The sequence below is a fragment of the Podarcis bocagei genome (genome assembly GCF_964188305.1).
Source record: "Podarcis bocagei genome assembly, chromosome: 13".
Classification (NCBI taxonomy): domain Eukaryota; kingdom Metazoa; phylum Chordata; class Lepidosauria; order Squamata; family Lacertidae; genus Podarcis; species Podarcis bocagei.
Window position 1 is genome coordinate 20,852,520 of NC_138138.1, and position 20,220 is coordinate 20,872,739.

General features: G+C 46.3%; 1 protein-coding gene across 1 annotated transcript in view; it reads left to right on the forward strand.

The window, feature by feature from the left end:
• Positions 1–20,220, forward strand: part of PPP1R9B (protein phosphatase 1 regulatory subunit 9B) — a 76,925-nt gene that overhangs the window by 16,519 nt on the left and 40,186 nt on the right. The window lies entirely within an intron of this gene.

Genomic DNA, 20,220 nt, shown 5'->3' on the forward strand with positions numbered 1-20,220 from the left:
TCTTATGCAAAACTTGCCTGTGTTTCAAGGGGGTGATGTGTGAATGGACCCCATCTGTGCATTATTTCATTGACTTCAACATGTGCTAAGCTAGCCCTACTGTGTGGTTGTTGTTGTTGTTTGGGTTGGGGCTCCTGCTCGTTTTTGCTTCACGAGGCTCCAGTCTTCTCCCCCCAAAATCGTGCCCTGATGGTGCCACAGACAGTGAAGGGGAGGGAAAATAGAATATGCTTTTTTCTGAACACGCACAGCTTTGAAAGAGCTTTCAGAAAGACAAAGGGCAAGTTTTCTTTCTTTAAATAATCGTATTCCTGAGTTAGTGTTGTGGAGAAAAGATGCTGCTTTTTAGTTGCTATGCGGAGACTTAGGTCAGAATGACATTTTTGTTGCAGAGCCCCCCTTGGGAGGGCATCTGAAGGCTTGAAACAGCAGATGTTTGCGGGGGTTAATCCTTTTGCTGTTTCTCCTAGGCACCCACCACCTCTAGCCACATTGCTTTTGACTACTTGATCAGTCATCACCAAGGTGTGGAGGCACCACAGTTCAGGAGTAATAATAATAATAATTTTTCAGTTTTTATTTATACCCAGCAAATCTGGCTGGGTTTCCCCAGCCATGCTGAGCAGCTCCCAACAGAATATTAAAGACATGATAAAACATCAAATGTTAAAAACTTCTCTAAACAGGCTGCCTTCAGATGTCTTCTAAAAGTCAGAGAGTTGTTTATTTCCTTGACATCTGATGGGAGGGCGTTCCACAGATGCGCCACTACCGAGAAGGCCCTCTGCCTGGTTGCCTGCAGCCTCACTTCTCACAGTGAGGGAACCACCAGAAGGCCCTTGGAGCTGGACCTCCGTGTCGGGGTTGAATGATGGGAGTGGAGACGCTCCTTCAGGTATACTGGGCCGAGGTCGTTTAGCGCTTTCATAGTCAATGCCAACACTTTGAATTATGCTCGGAAATGGACTTGGAGCCAATGTAGGTCTTTGAGGACTGGTGTTATATGGTCTCAGCGGCCACTCACCAGTCTCACTGCCGCATTCTGGATTAGTTGTAGTTTTGGGGTCACCTTCAAAGGTAGCCACAGGTAGAGAGTGTTGCAGTAGTCCAAGCGGGAGATAACCAGAGCATGCACCACCACAAGACAGTCTTGGGGGCAGGTAGGGTCTCAGCCTGCGTACCAGATGTCATGTGTCTTGTGCGCTCTGTGGTAATCTCTGGGTCACAGGAACCCAGGAAGTTGTGGCGGCAACTTGAATAGAATACTGGGGGGCTGTCCCCTGCTGCACGTTCACCAGAAGGATGGAGGCAGCAAGGGAGGCTGGAGCCAAGTGAGCACAGCCAAGTGTGAGGCTGCGCTGCCTTCCTCTCTCTTCTGGTCTTCAAGGCCCAGGCAATCAGGCTCTGGGCATGAGAGGCATCGCTGTCCGAGCTGGGTCTGGCGCTGAGAGGCTGAGCCAAGGGGCTTGCCGGGGGACAATGGCAGGAACAGCCCTCACACTGCACCTTCGTCTCCCTTCCTAGATGCCAGCAAGTGGCAGACAAGTCCCCTCTGTGGTGGGGAGCTCGTGGGGCATTAGGTCCATGCCAAGACTGTCGGAGGATAGGAAGGAGTTTACCCCTGGAGAGAGGGGGGCAAGTGGGCAATCAGGTCTCTTACTTGCACTATCACAAAGTGGTGGTGGCAAAGGATCTTGAAGGGGAGGGAAAATAGAATATGCTTTTTTTCTGAACACACGCACCTTTGAGAGAGCTTTCAGCACCATCAGTTGGGGGAGCAAATTTTTTTTGGGGGGGGATGCTGAAGGGGTCTGGGCCCCATAGAGTTGGCCCCTATGCCAGGAAGCTGCTTTCTACCAAGTCACAGACGATTTGGTCCATCTAACCTCAGCATCGTTGATCCTGGCCGGCAGAAAGTTTCCAGGTTTCCACGCAGGAGAGTCATTCGCAGCCAGGCTTGGAGATACTGGGGGTGTAACTGAGGACCTTTTACAAGCAAGGCATATGCTCTTGCATCTGGTCAGCTCCCTTCCCTAGTAGCTTGTGGTGTCCTTGAAATAATCTTGTTGACTGAGATCCAGGCAGCTACTTCAAGCAGAAGCCTGAGGGAGCCTTTCTTTTTAAAATAACAGACTCCCACCATATCCTAGAGGCAGACTCACCTGAGTTTCAAAAGTAGTTTAGCTTGGGGAGGAAGGCACTGTTCTTTCTCAAATCCAGAACCTGGCCGGAATGATGAAACTGGTCATTCAGCCCTTTGGATAGTGACCTTTCTTTATAAATCTGCAGTCTGCTCAGTTATTTGCCAAGTTCGGATGATTATATCTCGGCTTAATAAGCCAAGATGTAAACAACGATTCTGGCTCCACATGCTACCCTTTCCCTCCTCTCTTCTTGGTGTACCTTGGTGCAGCCTTCAATTAACCACAGTTTCCTGTTTCGTTTGAACTGGGAAACTGTGGTTATCAGCCTCAAAACAAGCCATGATAATAACACACACAGTTTGAAGATCCTTTGAGTTTCTGGCTTCTTCCGAGGCTTATAACCATAGAGTCCTGGTTTGGATGTAAAATAAAACTATGGTTACTTAAAGAGTTCTGGGTTTAATTCCGGTGTATTGAGAAATGGGCGGAAGGAGCGGGTGCTACACGAAGCTAATATAAGCCAATATAGGATCATGTGAACTGGGTCATGATCTGTCAAGCAGCAAACACCTTGTGACCCTGTAATATGGATTTCGTTCAGGTCACCTAAATTTTGATCAGCTCCACACACAGCAAACCAAAACTCTTCTTACAAATGTAAACCTGGAGAATGTCTTCAGCTGCCGAGAGATTCCCAGGTATGTTTGGCCCGCCAAATGGCATCTTGTTGCAACTAATTACCCATTAATCAGCTTCATTGTCCCATCCATGATGCCTAGGAGAAGAGATTTCTCCGCCGTGCTTGACTGAAGCATAGACTCATCAGCAGAATAGTGAAGGCCAAATGTGGCATTTGAAGAGCAGGGGATACAGTTTGAAAACATTTTGTGCAGTGCCAAGACCCCTTTTCTACACCATTCCCCCTTGCAGTAAAACAATGCACTGTACATTTATAAGGGGAGGAACAGACCGCCATCAAAGGTACTTATTGGCCAGCATCTGTGACATCACCAACTCCCTGGAGCAGTTTTACAGAGGTTGTTAACATGCTCGTAATACTGTCTGTGTGAAAAGGTGAAGAATGGTGTATACAGTTATCTATGCTACTTTACGGGACGTGGGTGGTGCTGTGGGTTAAACCACATAGCCTAGGACTTGCTGATCAGAAGGTTGGCGGTTCAAATCCCAGCAATGGGGTGAGCTCCTGTTGCTCGGTCCCTGCTCCTGCCAACCTAGCAGTTCGAAAGCACGTCAAAGTGCAAGTAGATAAATAGGTACCACTCCGGTGGGAAGGTAAACGGCGCTTCCGTGCGCTGCTCTGGTTGTCCAGAAGCGGCTTAGTCATGCTGGCCACATGACCCAGAAGCTGTACGCCGGCTCCCTCGGCCAATAAAGCGAGATGAGCACCGCAACCCCAGAGTTGGCCATGACCGGACCTAATGGTCAGGGGTTCCTTTACCCTTTACCTTTATGCTACTTTACACTTTTTAAATTTTATTTTAATCAGACATGAAGCACAGGGACGAGGCCAATGGCTGAACCACCATTCAGGTTGCTGGTATAATTGTGACCTTGCAACTGACCCTCTCTCCGCCTTCTCCGCCTTGCTTACTGCTCCCATGTCCGTGGCATTTCTTGTAGCTCAAGATGGATGAGGTGGGGGTGCTCAGATAGAGGGGCCCATGGAGATCAGGTGGGGACATGGTACAATGGGGGGAGGGGGCTGTTGAGAGATGGACGATGCCATTTCTCTTTCGCCTTCCAAAGCAGAGGGGGCAGGTGCTGTACGCAAAGAAGTGCCATGAAGTTCATTTTGTGCAAACCGGCACAGAGGGAAATGGCAACAATAGGAATTCTCAAGAGCGGGGAAGGCAGATAAGAAGTGGTAACGGGGTGGAGGAGGAGCGGGAGATCGCTGTGAAAGGAGAACCTTGTTTTCTGTTTCCAAACTATGCATGCTATCTGTAACGATGTGCCATGGTTTTGCTGGACGTACAAAGAGAAGGTGGTGGTGTTGGGAATAGTCCTTTTGACTCTCTCCCTACTTTGTGTATGAGGGTTCCATTGTGATTCATACTTGCCTTATACTGAGCCACACCATAGCTTAGAATTGTCTACTGCAATGCACTCTACGTGGGGCTACCTTTGAAGGTGACCTGGAAACTACAACTAATCCAGTGAGATTGGGGACTGGGAGTGGCCACTGAGACCATATAACACCGGTCCTGAAAGACCTACATTGGCTCCCAGTACCAGTGGCGTAGCGTGGGTTGTCAGCACCCGGGGCAAGGCAAGTAATTTGCGCCCCCTAACCCGTGGATTTGCTCCCCCTAACCCTAACCCCCAGATGTTGCGCCCGGTGCGGCCGGCCCCCCCTGCACCCCCCACGCTACGCCACTGCCCAGTACGTTTCCGAGCACAATTCAAAGTGTTGGTGCTGACCTTTAAAGCCCTAAATGGCCTCGGCCCAGTATACCTGAAGGAGTGTCTCCATCCCCATCGCTCAGCCCAGACACTGAGGTCCAGTTCCGAGGGCCTTCTGGCAGTTGCTTCCCTGCGAGAAGTGAGTTTGCAGGGAACCAGGCAGAGGGCCTTCTCGGTAGTGGCGCCTGCCCTGTGGAACTTCCTCCCACCAGATGTCAAGGAAATAAACAACTATCTGACTTTTAGAAGACACCTGAAGGCAGCCCTGTTTAGGGAAGTTTTTAATGTTTGATGTTTTATCGTGTTTTTAATATTCTGCTGGAAGCCACCCAGAGTGGCTGGGGAAACCCAGCCAGATGGGTGGGGTATAAATAAATTATTATTATTATTATTATTATTATTATTATTATTATTATTATTATTACTCAGACTGGCAATGGCTCTCCAGGGTTTCAGACCAACCTCTCTCCCTGCCGTACCTGGAGATGCCAGGGCTTGAACCTGTGACCTTCTGTATGCAAGGCAGTTGCTCTGCCACTGAGCTATGGTGCTGCAGGGTGGGGGCTCAGGCATCTAAAGAACGAAGGCACGTCCTCTGCACACAGTTCACTTACTCCCAGGGTGCAGAGGTGGTCTCGTGTGTGTGTGTGTGTGTTTGTGTTGAAAACAAACTCTGTCTACGCCCAGAGGCAGTCTGTTGATTGTGACCTCCCATTTCAAAGCTCAGCCTTGGCATTTAACAACAAGTTCTCCATTTGGGTCAAGCCATTGATTTGTCAGAAACGGGAGGTGCCTGGAACAGACTTGCCTGCAAATCACAAACCCTCTGATCTTAAAGCCCTCATCCCCCAAGTCCATGCCAGGAGCGGACTTTGGTCTTTCAAATTTCAATGGTGCCCTGTGCAAGGCCAAAATTTGGCACCCCCCTCCTTTTGCCTTCTGTTCTGCGCATGCAGTATGTCATGGTTGTGACGCCCTGTGGTGCCCGCTTTGGCTTGGCGCCCACTGCAAGGGAACCAGTAGTGCTGCCCTAAATCTGTCTCTGTCCATGCTGTTACAGCTTGTCTGTGGATACCTACGGGGCACTCCTCTCATGCTCAGAAGCACTCTCTCCTTGATAGTTACCTCGGTTGTCCCTGGGACAACCCTAGCATTCAAAGCAGACTTAATAGTCCATAATAAGGCTGTGCTGTGATAGTTAAGTGGATTCCTGATCAGAGCCACCAGATACAATTATAATTTTGTTATTCATATGCTGCCTATCTGACCTGATTGCCGAGCTACTCTGGGCAGCTTCCAACAAAATATTAAAAAGACAGTAAAACATCAACTGTTAAAAACTTCCCTGAACAGGGCTGCCTTCAGATGTCTTCTGAAAGTTAGATAGTTGTTTATCCGTTTGGTATCTGGTGGGAGGGCGTTCCACAGGGCGGGTGCCACTACCGAGAAGGCCCTCTGCCTGCTTCCCTATAGCTTCATGCCTCAAAGTAAGGGAACTGCTAGAACATGGGTAGGCAAACTAAGGCCCGGGGGCCAGATCCGGCCCAATCGCCTTCTAAATCCGGCCCTCGGACGGTCCGGGAATCAGCATGTTTTTTACATGAGTAGAATGTGTCCTTTTATTTAAATTGCATCTCTGGGTTATTTGTGGGGCATAGGAATTCATTCTCTCCCCCCCCCATATAGTCTGCCCCCCCAAGGTTTGAGGGACAGTGAACTGGCCCTCTGCTGAAAACGTTTGCTGACCCCTGCACTAGAAGGTCCTTGGAACTGGACCTCAGTGTCTGGGCTGGATGGTATATTTTGTTCTCCCCATTTCCCATGCAAATAGGGTATTTGGGGCAGTGCAACAGGGCCGCTTTTCCTGTGTAGGAGATTATGGCTGGTGTCTGCGAAAGGATGCCTCTCTGGTGATTCGAATTGAAACTGACCGTGGCTTGTTTACAAGAGATGGTGCGCAGGGCAGAAAGTGGGGGGCGGGGTCAGGGGAATTAGCAGTATTATTGGAGCATCTACGCATGGACAGCTGGCTGAGATCGATACTCCCTCCTCCATCCTTTTGTCTAGGTTATGCACAAGTAAAATCCTGCCTCACTTTGCCCGCCCCCTCCTGTGCTGCTTCATCATTCGAGTACACATGTCCGGTTCAGGCTCAGCTGCTTCATTTAGGGATATTGTCTCTCCCAAAAGCAAAGCTGGTGTGCAATAGGAAACCAGGAATGGGGGTTCTGCTGCTGCTGCTGGAGGACGAAGGTCCTGAAAGGTCACCCACATGGCATATAAAATAACTTTTCAACTGTCATAGTGCAAGGCCAGAAGTGCTGCTGGCGTGAGCTGTGCGTGGTGCACCTCCCTTTTCTATTTTGTTTTCAGTATCTCACTAACCCTTGATAAGACACGCTACATCTTGCAAGGCGAAGCAATTTCCCTTGGCTCCTTGGCAGGCACCATTCAAGGCGTTCTGCCTCTTAAAGGTAAAGGGACCCCTGACCATTAGGTCCAGTCGCAGACGACTCTGGGGTTGCGGCGCTCATCTCGCTTTACTGGCCGAGGGAGCTGGCGTACAGCTTCCGGGTCATGTGGCCAGCATGACTAAGCCACTTCTGGCGAACCAGAGCTGCGCACGGAAACGCCGTTTACCTTCCCACCGGAGTGGTACCTATTTATCTACTTGCACTTTGATGTGCTTTCGAACTGCTAGGTTGGCAGGAGCAGGGACCGAGCAACAGGAGCTCACCCCGTCGCGGGGATTCGAACCGCCGACCTTCTGATCAGCAAGTCCTAGGCTCTGTGGTTTAACCCACAGCGCCACCCGCGTCCCATTCCGCCTCTTACATTGCATAAGGGATGCCACAGTCACATGCAAAGTGCGTGCTTGGGGGAAGGTTCGGGACGGGCGTGGGGATCTGAGTTTGCACAGGTGCAGGGACTCTGATGGAGAAGGTGAAGAGAGAAATGTTGGTTTCTCCCTTGTAACTCTTGGACATCCAGTGAAGCACCAAACCTTTGATGGCTGGATCATCAAAGCCGTGTTGTTGTTGTTTGCAGCACAGGCAGGTCATTGTGTTGACCGAGAAGCAAATGTTGGAAAAACAGAGTAAGTTTCTAAGTAAGTAAGTAAGCAAGCAAGCAAGCAAGCAACTTCCGCCCTCACACCTGCCACTGCTTCCCGTTTTGTCTGAGTGCTGCGTTGCAAAAATGCTTATCGGCCACGAAAATGCAATGAGTAAGGCTGTGCCAGGGCTTCCTGTATCATCTGATTATACCAAAGTTGAACAAATGGTTGCTTCAGCATCTGTTTATATGTGTGTAACTTTATATATATATTCCTCTGCATGCAAAGACAGGCTCAGGCAGATTGAGCGGACGAGACCAATAGCGGGTCCAACAGTCAAGAAGGCATCTTCTTCACAAGTTGCAGGAGGAAGTGAGGGGCAGATAGAGTCTAGGAGAAGGAAAACTCTGATCCTAAACCTCTGCTGCCTAGCTGAATATCTTCAGGAGAAGAAAAGGCTAAGGCGTAAACCTAAATAATGCGTACAGAAATGCCTCTACTAAGTAAAGTGTGCATAGAAATGAATCTGTTAGTAAAACTAACAAAGATGCATTGCATAATAGGGTAAACTGCTTACAGAAATGCATATATTAGGCAAATTTGTTTCTTAGGAGAAATTTGCAATAAAATACTGACATGTCTTCATGAGTGCAGTATTTTAGTGCAAATTTCTGTTTTTTAATAGTTGCAAACTGATGTCAGAATGTGGAGAAGCAAAGGCAGGAAAAAGGAGAAAGTGAGATGGAAGGATCCACCTGTTCCTCACAGAAGGTAGATCTCCAGGTAGTTTGCAGCCGCCCAGAGTGGCTGGGGAAGCCCAGGCAGATGGGCGGGGGTATAAATAATAAATAATTATTATTATTATTATTATTATTATTATTATTATTATTATTATTATTATGTCTGAGGCCTCATGAGACCTCTTGTGCAACTTCCTGTTTCTACCGGAAATCACGTTTGGAGGCCTGGCAGGGCCTCTGACATCATCTGGGAGGTCAGAGCCCCGACCTAACTTCCAGTAGAAATTCGGAAGTTGCATTGGAACCCCGCATTGTGGGTGCTAAGCCGGTTCTTGTTTTGCCACCTCAGTGCCGTTGGGTAGGAATCCTGGTCTGGATTCCTGAAGATGTCCTGGCCTCCGTTAACTCGCAGGCGTGACTTCCACCATATGTGTGCCTGCTGAGTCACGGCACTGCTTGGCAGGTTGGCACACTCCTTCCCAGGGCTTGGCAGCTTGTGAGTGGGCAGAGCTTTTTGGTACAGCTCGGCTCGGTTCTCCGCTGTTCCAGGGAAAGGCGAGAGGAGTCATCTGTCAGGATGGGGGTGGAGGACAAGAGATGGAGCACGAGGCCATCCCAGATGGTTTCAACTCAGAGTGACCGGATGCAGCAAGGACCAGGCCTCTTCCTCCCCAAGGGGGTTTGGAGACATCTGGCTACTTTCGCTTCCACCTTTGAGATGTCGAGATTTTCCCTGAGGCCTGTTTTTTATTATTATTATTGTTGTTGGTTTTCCTTTAATACAGTCATACCTCATGTTACGTTTGCTTCAGGTTGCGCGTTTTCAGGTTGCGTCCCGCGGTGACCCGGAAGTGCTGGAAAGGGTTACTTCCAGGTTTTGCCGCATGCGCAGATGAGCAAAATGACGTAACGTGCATGCGCAGAAGCGGCAAATCACGACCCGCGCATGTGCAGACGCAGATTGCATTCTTTTCAGGTTGCGAACGGGCCTCCGGAACAGATCCTGTTTGCAACCAGAGGTACCACTGTACTCACAAGTATATCTTTACATCATAACTTTACATCTTGCAATTATACATATTCTTATTTTCAAAGTAGGTTCATGATTATTATTATCATAGATCGGCAAACATTGCTGTACACAAAGAAGAAGAAGAAAGGGAAAAAGGACAAAAAAGGGGAAAAAAGATGGCTTTTGAGTAGTTTCTGTGGATAACAATTCCAAAAGGAAAATTGATATATAAGAAAACATTATAAATAAAAAGATGGTGAATATAGGCAGTAAGTTTATTGGTACAAAATGGAAGAGATGGGAAGTCACTTATTTATGAACAATATTAGCAGTTTAAAATTACATCTCCCCCTCCCCCCTTTCCCTGGCCACCACTTCAGATGGTTTTAAAAGAGGATCAGACAAATTCACGGAGAATTAGGCAGCAACAACAATAACAATAACAACAACAACAATTTTATTATTTATATCCCACCCATCTAGCTGGGTTTCCCCAGCCACTAAGGCTACTAAGGATCTCAAAGGATCTACGTTGGGTCCCAGTATGTTTCCAAGCACAATTCAAAGTGTTGGTGCTGACCTAATTTGAAGCCCTAAACAGCTTTGACCCTGCATACCTGAAGGAGCATCTCTACCCCCATCATTCAGCCTGGACACTTCTGGTGGTTCTTTCATTTGCAAGAAGCAAAGTTACAGGGAACCAGGCAGAGGGCCTTCTCGGCAGTGGCGCCCACCCAGATGTCAAGGAAATAAACAACTATCTGACTTTCAGAAGACATCTGAAGGCAGCCCTGTATAGGGAAGTTTTTAATGTTTGACGTTTTATTGTGTTTTAATTTGTTGGGAGCTGTCCAGAGTGGGTAGGGTAATCTAGTTAGATGAATGGCATATAAATTATTATTTTTGCCACAGTGGCTATATTCTGCCTCCACAGTTTGAGGCAGTACGCCTCTGAATGACAGTTGCTGGGAATCCCCCCGCAGGGAGTGTGGCAGGCTCCCCATAGGCCACCATGAGAACAGATTGTTGGACTAGAAGAAGAAGAGTTTGGATTTGATATCCCGCCTTTCACTCCCCTTCAGGAGTCTCAAAGCGGCTAACATTCTCCTTTCCCTTCCTCCCCCACAACAAACACTCTGTGAGGTGAGTGGGGCTGAGAGACTTCAAAGAAGTGTGACTAGCCCAAGGTCACCCAGCAGCTGCATGTAGAGGAGCGGAGTCGCGAACCCGGTTCACCAGATTACGAGTCCACCGCTCTTAACCACTACATCACACTGGCTCTCAAGATGGGCTTTGGCCTGATCCATCACTCTCTTCTTATGATCATGTGTTTAGATAGCCAGAGCTGAACTGTCAGCCCATCTGTTTTTATATTTTTTGCCATTGGCTCTGCAAGCTCCTTGCCCAATTCTCTCTGTACATAGTACAGTCGTACCTCGGAAGTCGAACGGAATCCGTTCCGGAAGTCCATTCGACTTCCAAAATGTTCGGAAACCAAGATGCAGCTTGCGATTGGCTGCAGGAAGCTCCTGCAGACAACCGGAAGCCGCGACGGACGTTTGGGTTCCAAAGGACGTTCGAAAAAGCAGAACAGTCACTTCCAGGTTTGTGGCGTTCGGGAACCAAAATGTTAATCTCACTAGGCGTTTGACTTCCGAGGTATGACTGTACACCATCATGGGGAATTTTGAAGGATTAAATGCAGAAAGGAGGGGCTGGTCTGTGACGGGTAAGATTTTTTCTTTCATTTAGTTTTAGTTAACAAGATTTGTATCCAAAACCTCTTAAGCAGGGCACGTGACATTTTAAACATCCATTAAAACGTATTTTAAACATCCATTAAAAGGTACCGATAAAATCGAAAGTTGCGCAAGATTTGAAATGTGAAACCAGGAGTTTCAAATAAAATAGACACAATAAAACGACGTGTTAACATTATACAGTGGTACCTCGGGTTACAGACACTTCAGGATACAGACACTTCAGGTTACAGACTCTGCTAACCCAGAAATAGTATCTCGGTTTAAGAACTTTGCTTCAGGATGAGAACAGAAGTTGTGCACTGGGAGCGGGAGGCCCATTAGCTAAAGTGGTACCTCGTGTTAAGAACCATTTCAGGTTAAGAACGGACCTCCAGAACGAATTAAGTTCTTAACCCGAGGTACCACTGTATTTCTGGGTAGCCTTGCCTAAACAAAGAAGTTTTTTTTAGCAGGTGCTGAAAACAACACAACAAAGGAAGCTGCCTAGTGTTAATTTGCAGGGAGTGTGCCAGAGAGGGAATGGGTGGGCGCAGCTTCTGAACCTTTGAGTCTATAATCCTAACCAGTCTGTTTCTGCAAGATTCTAGGGCTTTGGGGTACCTCCTTGGCAAGGGAATGTCCATCGTTATGGAGCAAGCCGCCTTTTCACAGCGAGTGTGAAAATCCACCCATATCATGACTACGCAGAGCACATAAAAGCCGCAAGTAGTGATGTCCAATTGCTTGGTCTGGTCTGGGTTCCTGCTTTGCCAGACACTTACTTCCCCGCTATGTCTAGGGGGCTGAGCTATGCAATAAATGTTAAGAACTATGTAATTGCCTTTCTGGATTACCACCAGGTCCATCTCGCTCAGCATTCCGTTTCCAATAGCAACCAGCCTCTGGGAAGCTTCCAAGCAAGGCGCAAAGGAGGTCGCCACCTTCGAGTTGCTAGTTCTGCCCGGCGCCAGGTCCTCGGAGGTAGATTACCTCTGAATACAGAGGCTCCATTTGTCCATTGGGGGCAATAGCCATTAGTGTACCTTTGCTCCGTGAATTGAACTGGTGTTATGTGCGTTTAAGAGCTGCTTGTGTGAGCAGTCAAATCCCCGTGACAGGGTGAGCTCCCGTTGCTCTGTCCCAGCTCCTGCCAACCCACCAGTTTGAAAGCACACCAGTGCAAGTAGATACAGTGGCACCTCAGGTTACAAACACCTTGGGTTACAAACACTTTGGGTTACAGACTGCGCTAACCCGGTAGTACCTCGGGTTAAGAACTTTACCTCAGGATGAGAACAGAAATTGTGCGGCAGCAGAAGGCCCCATTAGCTAAAGTGTTACCTCAGGTTAAGAATGGTTTCAGGTTAAGAACAGGTTAAGTTTGTAACCAGATGTACCACTGTAAATAGGTACCACTGTGGTGGGAAGGTAAACGGCGTTCCCATGCGCTCTGGTTTCCATCACAGTGTTGCGTTGCGCCAGAAGCAGTTTAGTCCTGCTGGCCTCATGACCCGGAAAGCTGTCTGTGGACAAACGCCAGCTCCCTTGGCCTGAAAGCGAGATGAGCGCCGCAACCCCATAGTCGCCTTGACTGGACTTAACCACCCAGGGGTCCTTTACCTTTTTACCTTTAGAGTGGTACCTCGGGTTACATACGCTTCAGGTTATATACGCTTCAGGTTACAGACTCCACTAACCCTGAAATAGTGCCTCGGGTTAAGAACTTTGTTTCAGGATGAGAACAGAAATCGTGCTCCGGTGGCGCGGTGGCAGCAGGAAGCCCCATTAGCTAAAGTGGTACTTCAGGTTAAGAATAGTTTCAGGTTAAGAACGGACCTCCGGAATGAATTAAATACTTATCCCGAGGTACCACTGTAACAAGGAAGGACTGGACTCAGGAAAGCAGATCACATTATGCGGCAACAGAGCAGGGGTGAGTGTTTTAGCCAGGCTGGAATGTGTCCCTGAGCTCTGAGAATGCTTCTTTCTCTCCTGGATGAAGGATTGTGTGTTTGTTTGTGTGTGAAAAAATCAGCCTAGGATACAAAAGCAAAATTCACATGGCATACCGGCTCCTGGGAGGCTGCCCAGAGGGGAATATGGCCCTCGGGCTCCTCCCACCCTGACACAGAACAAGGAAACAAGACACAGACATGCCCCTTCACGGAAGTGTTGGTACTGCATCCTTTCTCATTTCATCTATTGCACATCTTCATACGAGCAGGCTGTGTATATATGAGCTGACAAACATGAACTTCATTATTATTTTTTTAAATGATATTTATTGAAATTTTGCAGACAATAAAAGGTTACAAAATTAAGAAATAAGAAATGAAAAAGGATAACAAAGGATAACAATAATAAAAGAAAAAGAGATACAAAAATACAAAGACAAAATACATAAAAAGTAAAAAAAGAAAAAAAGAAGTTAAAAAGGAATCAATATTTTCATGTCTTATATTTCATTTACTTGTTTCCTGACCTCCTCGCACCCCCTTTTTTGTATTCCAGTTCACATGGTTAATTCAGCAAATCCTTACCCTCTATCATTTATCTTTACTCAATATCTTAACCTATTATAACTATATATTTTCAACCATTGTCAATCCATATTTACATATTCTTGTTAATCTTTTTACCAATACCGCTTATTTTCAAGACAAACGTGAACTTCAAGTGAGAGTGGAGAATGCGCAGGTCAGCCCTAAACATAGCCATGAGCCATGGGGATTTCCCACGATGCCCTGCACAATGCACGAGGCTATTGTGGGAAATATATATAAAATTCCTTTTTATTGGTTTTACAAATACAAAGTACAAATAAACACAAACTAGTAAAAACATATCTGTATAAAGAGATTCTCTGAATCTCAAGCCTTCCCCCCATCCCTTCCTTGGAGTCTTATTTTAAGCACCTGCAACTACATATTCATCCATACTCCAATTCTTACATCAAACCATATTATTCATAGTATTTTTTCCACTACAAGTGAGTCAAAATCCTGCTCTTGTTTCCATCTGCTTACAGTGGTCTCCTAGGTAACTTGTAATTCCCCCCCATTCTTTTATAAAGTTTTTCTCCTCTTGGTTTCTGAGTTTTCCAGTCAGCTTTGCTATCTCAGCGTAGTCCATCAGCTTGGTTTGCCATTCCTCTCTGGTAGGTACCTTGCCTTCTTTCCAACTCGCGCTAGTAGCATCCGGACGGCTGTTGTTCCACACATAAAAAGTCTTTTCTGATCCTTTGGGATGTTGGTTCCCATTTATCTTTACTCAATATCTTAACCTATTATAACTATATATTTTCAACCATTGTCAATCCATATTTACATATTCTTGTTAATCTTTTTACCAATAGCTAGTAGCATCCGGACGGCTGTTGTTCCACACATAAAAAGTCTTTTCTGATCCTTTGGGATGTTGGTTCCTAATAGAAAAGCTTCTGGTTTCTTCACAAAAGTTGGCATAACAGAAAATGGCTGCCATGAGGGCATGGAATAACGCAAGATGCCACCTCTGAAAGAGCAGAAAAGAGACCTGCATGCACACAGGGCCAGATTTAGGTTTGATGAGGCCCTAAGCTACTGAAGGTAGTGGGGCCTTTATATGTCCAGCTGTCCTTTGTCAACAACAAATTGTCGCTGTTTTTTGTGTGTTGAATATATGCTATATGGCAATGTATGGACCTAATAGGTATCTAAAGCCATTTGCACATAACAAAACATGTATTTTTTCAAAGTAATTGTTGAACTGAAATACAATTAAGAAGAAGTACAGTATATTAATAGTGAAATTGGTTTTGGAACAGACTTCTGGAATGGATTAAGTTTGAGAACCAAGGTACCACTGTGCAGTATATAGAAATGAGCAACCCAGTGATATTTTAGGGAGCAAGCTAGCAGGTGGGGCCCATTACTTACATCATAGGAGCCTACAAAACACTGTTGCTGTGTGTAGGTTTGATTTGATTTGTTTTTTTATCTTGCATTTTGGAAATGTGCATCCAATTTTGTTTCCCTTTAAATTTTTTGGGGGCTCCCAAGAGAGTGGGGCCCTAAGCTATAGCTTGTTTAGCTTATATGTAAATCCGGCACTGCATGTGCCCCTCCTCATACATTAGCCATACATGTTGTGTTTGGAACAGATGAGAGGGTGGGCAGCAAATCCTGGCATCTGGTGAAAGGTTGGGCATGTTTAAGAGGATGTGTTGAATGTAGGAGAGGCCAAGTCAGTGCTAACACGAACTGAACAGCAAGAGCCAACAATTTCTCATGCATTGCGGATTTTTGAGGAGATATTTACTGAAACCTGTTGTGGGCGCAGCACGATGTATTGGTGGGTGCCAAATTTTTAATCACTTGAGCAGAGAAGGTGGTGTTGCATCAGGAATCCCCTCAGACTGTGTAAAGAGATGGCTCGCATAAGTGAGCCCAGCTATGTATTATTAGAGAATGAAATGATGAAATAAAGGTGACTATTACCCATTCTGACGAGAGAGGGATTTCCTTCCAGACCACATATGTATAGGCAAGAGTGCCCTTGACATGGGAGTGGAGAGGAGAATGACAGTCTAGAAGGATGAAAAGGGAAAATCCATAGTTTCCTAAGGAAAAATAGGATTTTTCTTCTTATTATTAATATTTCATTAGAAGAATTTCATTTATGAAAAGGTAGAGTGAGAAAAAAAGAAAGTAAAGAGTGAGAGTGGGGGGGAAGAAAAATACTGTTGTGCAAGAATATACAGATGTGCATATTCTTATTAGCCAAATACACATGTAATTGTCAATAAACTAATATATTCTGTGTAGCTTCATTCCAGATATCATTGTATTTATCCAAGCTGTCCGTTCACATGCTGCCAAAGTTGTCGTATTGTCAAACCATCGATTAAGGGGAACCGTATCTTTATTCTTCCAATTCATCAGTGTTGGTCCCTTGGCCACTATTAGGGTGTGTAGAATCCATTTTCGCTCTCCTGTTGTCAATTTCCATACAATGGGTACAGTTCAAAAACAGGAAATCTAGGGGGGGGGGATTCCATGAATGCGCCTAAACCACTTGCGCTCCCTCTCCCAGGCTGCGTTTTAATCTTCTGACAGGTCTATTTTGAGTAATAATTTTCTGAGCCCAACGGATCTGCTGAGGGTTTTACTAAACCCTGAGAGGAAGAGGGGGACGGGACTAATCAGGACCCATATTTATTCCAAACTTCCATTCTCTTCCCACACATGAGCTCAGAAAGCGTGTGTTTTCCTCCTATTTTATTTTCCGTGTTTCTTTTCATCCATAGAGGGACTGAGCGTGGTAGGGACACCCCACTCCCTGTCCTTGACTAGGCATCGCAGGTGGTGGGCGCAAAGGCAAAAAGGCAGGGGCAGGCCGAACGGCTACCCTGGCAGCTTAATTGATGCCACCGTGGGTTTTGGGAGTGGGGTGTGTTCGTGCTTTCTGTCTCTGGCTGTGACAGCCTTTGCGGCTTTGATTACAGGATAGAGCGAGCCTGAGAGGATTGGAGGCGGAAGAGGATGGAAGTTGCAGAGGGGCGGGGATGAATCTCCTAAGTGGGGAAGCGTACGTACAGGGATGGCAGCTAAATTGGGATCTGCGGAGGGCTCAAAGCGTGTGTTTGGCGGGGCGGAGACGTGAGCTTTCCGAAGTCAAGGGGAAAGAGCGAGAAAGCTAAAGGGAAAGAATTCGTCCTTTGATCTATGAAAGGAAGGCAGGAAAGGGTGAACAAATGTAGGAGAGGTTTTGGGCCGGCCCTGCCATTAGGCAGAGTGAAGCTGCTGCCTCAGGTGGTGCATTCTTGGGGGTTGGGGAGTGGCAATAAGGCGTTGGAGGAAAGAGCTATGTTGCACCAGTCAGTAGAAAAAAGACAGTCACGGAATTGAAAACTACACAAAACAAATGAAATACCATGAAAATCCCTGAAACAAGAAGTAATCGACTAAAAATTATCTTATAGAATTAAACTAAATAACAAAAATCACAAAGTTTAAGGAAAAAATTAGAAAAACCTAGAAATGAACAAAGCCTTAACGGGATGCCGGCTACAAACCTTGTTTCACTGATTTTTACGGTATTTCATTTGCTTTGTGTATGTTGTGCCAGTCGGCTTGCCCTTCATCTCCTAAACTAGTGGAGGGTGCTGTCTTGTCACCTATGTCAAAGTAATGTTCAAGTCAATTAAGGTTGCCCTATGAATCAACTCAGGTTCTGTATATGGATCAGGGAGACCTTGGTCTTTTGCTTTGCCTTAGACGACGAAATGCCTTGGAATGGCCCCAAGAGAGAGCATTTAAGGAAGAAAGGGGAATGAGGACTATTCAAGTAACTGGTTCCTGGTTCCCACTCCCATCCCTCCACATGCTCATTTAACTCCTTCTTGCAATGCCTGGAGACGTCAGAAGGTTTGCTTGTTTGTTCGGCCAGTTGGGTACAGTGGTACCTCGGGTTAAGTACTTAATTCGTTCCAGAGGTCTGTTCTTAACCTGAAACTATTCTTAACCTGAAGCACCACTTTAGCTAATGGGGCCTCCTGCTGCCACCGCGCCTGCCGCTGCACGATTTCTGTTCTCATCCTGAAGCAAAGTTCTTAACCCGAGGTCCTATTTCTGGGTTAGCGGAGTCTGTAACCTGAAGCATATGTAACCCGAGGTACCACTGTACATTTGAAATTTTGAGGCAGTTCCGTGGGCACCATTCACAAAATGGCTGAAGTAGGGGTGCGGCATAACGTAAAATGGCTGCCACATTTAAAAGAGCAGAAAAAGAGACAGGAAGACAAAATGTTGTTGTTGTTATTTATTAAGTCTGTATACTGCCCTATATCCGCAGGTCTCAGGGCGGTTCACAGGATACAGTTGCAATCTAAAAACACAAAATACATAACCAAAATAGAAACAACCCAATAACGCTCCCTCCCACACACACTTTAAAAGGGCATTGGACGGTACTGTTGCAGCTCTCAATACAAAACAGGCACCCACATGCTCTTTGCGTCTCTCTGTTCAGAACAGAAGGTCAAGTGGACATGTTGAGCAAGGCATGTTAAATATAGGAGATGCCGACCAGAAAGACCAAGCAGTCTCATGCATGGTGGGTGAAGTGTGAAGTGTAGGTGGGTTCCCTCGAGTCAAGACACAGTGATAACATCAAGAACTTCTATCGAACTAACAGAACTGAACAACAGGGGCAAGGCAACAACTTATATACATTTCTGGGCCACTCCCAACGTGATTGGCTGTCTAAACTTCCAAGCTGCGAATCATGACTCAGAGTTTAAGGGCCAATGGCAGAGGCCCAAATCCTGAAAGGTTCTGTGATTGGATATCATGTATCGAATCAGAACACAGGGGCTCAGAATCCTTAGTCCAGACTCAAGCTCAGGCAAACACAGACCCCACTGAATACATAACAGGGGATTTCTGAGAGGATATTTTCGGAGCTGCAGTAGAGGTACTGAAAGGCACATTGGTGCCCGCAGGCACTGTTTGGCAACCTGTGGCTTACACAGAATGGTCTAAATACTGTACCAGGTGGGGTGATCATTCACTCTGTGTTTCTAAATTGTGCAGTGAAACAGCAAACCTGGGCCATGGAAACTAGTCTCAGTTGTAATCATCCAGAGGGTGACCTCCCTGCATCTGTGCTCAGATGTCAACTGTTTGCAATGTTGGCAACTCACATCAAGGCGAGCTCAGAGCTGCTGGGGAAGTGATGCCATCAGTTAATTTCGTGTTGTAATTACAGATGGATGTGAGGGGGCAAAACAAGAGAAGAGATATCACTTATTCATGATTACATTGCGCTTTCTGGTAACTAAGGTTTTGCCTGTTCAGAGGGCAAAGGAGCCCTGCAACAAACAAACAAACAAACTCATGAGTGAAACCATGGGTGCCTGCGGGGGGCCTTCTACAACGAGAGAAATGAGGCAAAATTGTGTACAGTCATACCTCGAGTTGAATGCGCTTCGGGTTGAGTGCGTTCGAGTTGCGCTCCACGGCAACCCGGAAGTAACGGAGTGCGTTACTTCCGGGTTTTGCGGCTTGCGCATGCGCGGACGCTCAAAATGAAGTCACGCGCATGCGCTTCGGTAGTGAAACGTGACCCATGCACGCGCAGACGCGCCGTCATGTCTTGCGTTCCGTTCGGGATGTGAACGGGGCTCCGGAATGGATCCTGTTTGCATCCCGAGGTACCACTGTAAATGCTAATTCTGCTCACTCATTCGGCAAGAAACTAGCCTGCCCCAGCCTTTCAATGTTTTAAACTAATGAATGAAGTAATTTAGGGAAGTGGATCTAGCCAATAAAACAAAGAGAAGGCAACTAGAATGATACTCCTGTCATCTGGAGAAGAAAATTCTTGGGTCATATTTACGCCTTTAATTTTGGTCCTTGGTTAGAGAAGCGATTGCTGCGCCATATAAAACAATTCAGATGTCCAAAGTTTTAGTAAGGTTGTGTGTCCACCTAAAAACAAATGTAGCAGCAAAGAGAGGAGTTCACCATTTGTCTACCTCAGCTCAAATTCTAACACTTTGAATTGTGCTTGGAAACATACTGGGAACCGACATAGGTCTTTCAGGACCGGTGTTATATGGTCCCAGCGGCCGCACTCAGTCACCAGTCTGGCAGCTGCATTCTGGATTAGTTGTAGTTTCTGAGTCACTTTCAAAGGTAGCCCCACGTAGAGTGCATTGCAGCAGTCAAAGCATTGCAAATTGAATTCGCCGTTCGTTCACACAACTAGTCACTTTACCGAATCAATGTACCACCTCAAACCGAATTAACACCACTTATCCTGTATTGCTCAAATTACGGACAAGTTACAAATTTTATTTAAGCATATACCAGCACTTTTGGTATGGCAGACCCAGAAGTCACCTTGCAATAAAAGCAAATATCAATTCTAGAACAATGGGAGTGGGGAGTTTGAAAGGTTAAATACTGAACAGATTCATTACAAATTCATCCCAAGGATAAGGACTGTTTCGTGTGAATATGAGAGGACATATAAATGTGGGTTCTGACTTAGGAGGTAAGAAGTAAGAGCCAGTTTGGCCATATGAGATAGCAGAACAAGGAATCAAGCCCTGTTCATT